Here is a 1,915-nt window from a genome sequence, read left to right as displayed (position 1 = left end):
CACGGTTCAAATCCACCAGATGCTCTGCCGGGAAAGGAGGGACAATCTCCTTCTGTACCAGTCAGATCCGATTTGACATTACGTGCCACGCGCGCGCGTGCGCACACACACACACACACACACACACACACACACACACACAAAATAATAAAAAAATTTTAAAAAAGCACCATCTTACAGAGTCCAGCTGCTTCACACAACTCCAAAATAGAGACAAGGGCTTTGGTGTTATATGTTGTTGTCAAGTGCCATCTAGTACCAAACTTATAAACAAAAGAACTGTTATCCTTCCTCTAAGTTCATAGAGTTTCCGCAGGCATGTTTAGGAAGTGGATGCCACTCCAGCTTCCAAGACTTTCTTAATCAGTGAGCTCTACCAAACATTGTCAGCCATGTGTAACCATTATGGCATTAAGAAACATCATTCTGTATCACAGCAATCCAAAGTGACTCCAAACAGAGAAAGGACAGAACATGCTGCACCACTTAGGAAAATGCTCATTTCAAAGACAATTAAATCTAGGCCAGAGGGCCCATATGAGTTTTCAAAGACCCCAGGCCAGCACCCTGGGCTCTCATTGGCTCCAACAATAGGCTTCCAGCCAACCACACACTCCAGAGCTAGTCCCCTTTCAATACAGAGAAAAAAACTCTACCCTCCAAAGCCACATGAGTTTTCAAAGACCCCAGGCTGGCACCCCCAGCTCTCATTTAGCTCCAACAAGAGGCATGCAGCAAGAGGTCAACCACACACTCCAGAGCCAGCCTTTTCCACACAGGCTACCATTAACTCTTCATTCCAAAGAAAATCTAAAACATTTTTTAAAAAATCTTCAGAAAGCAGTACAATGAACTCCATGAATTCCATATTTCTTTCATCTGAATCTACGATTATATATTTGCAGTTTTTTTCTTTTTCTTATTACACTATCTCTTAAGAACAAAGATATCCTCTTGTGTAACTGTTGTTATTATCAGGTGCCATACAGTTGAGTATGACCCATAACATAACGACCTAGTGAAGAACAGATCTAAACTCTGTCCTATTCTGTGCCGTCCTCATGTTTCCTGACACACTAGAGCTCTCTGTGTCGATCACTGTCATTCTACCTGGTTGAGGATCTCCCTCTATTTCTCCGAACCTCTGCCTTTTCGAGCATTGTTTCACTTCCCTCTCCAAGGAATAGCTCCTTCTAGCTCAAACTATGTGAGGGGAAGCTTTATCATTTTTACCTCCAAAGAGCACTCTGGCTGCACTTTCTCCAAGACATATTTGTTTGTGCATTTGGATTAATCCATGGGATGTTCAGAACTCGTCTCCAACTCCACAGCTCTAAGGCATTAATTATTCTTCTGTCATCCTTATACATTGTCTGCCTCTCAGATGCATCATAAGTGATCAAAAAGATCATGGATGGCCTGAATCAGACACACATTAGTCCTCAAACTGATGTCATTGCTGTTGTAGTTATGTGCTGTCAAGTTGCCTGTAATTCATAGCAACCAAATATATGACAGTTCTGAAGCCTGCCTTATTTGAGCCAGTCTCACTGACTCTGACACATCTACCCTCATTATCCCAGTTACTGTATCTCATCCTGAGTCTTCCTCTCCTGCACTGTCCCTCCACCCTTCCAAACATGATGTCCTTCTCCAAGGTAATGTGCCCCAGCTTCAAAATCCTAGCCTCCAAGGAGAAACTTGGTTTCACCCTCTCCAAGAAAGACTTATTTCTTTACTTAGAGGTCCATGGTATATACTTCTCCAACACCACTACTCAAAGGCATCGATTCTTCTTCTGTCATCCTTAACAATTGTCCAGCTCTCTGATGGAAAGCAAATAATTGTGAAGATCATGGCCTGGATCAGACCTCAGTTTCTAGACTGACATCGTTGCTTCTCAGTACTCTGGAGA

This window comes from Elephantulus edwardii, unplaced genomic scaffold, assembly GCF_000299155.1.
Source record: "Elephantulus edwardii isolate Elephantulus edwardi_28Jun2011 unplaced genomic scaffold, EleEdw1.0 scaffold00004, whole genome shotgun sequence".
NCBI lineage: Eukaryota > Metazoa > Chordata > Mammalia > Macroscelidea > Macroscelididae > Elephantulus > Elephantulus edwardii.
Note: the sequence above shows the minus strand (reverse complement) of the source record.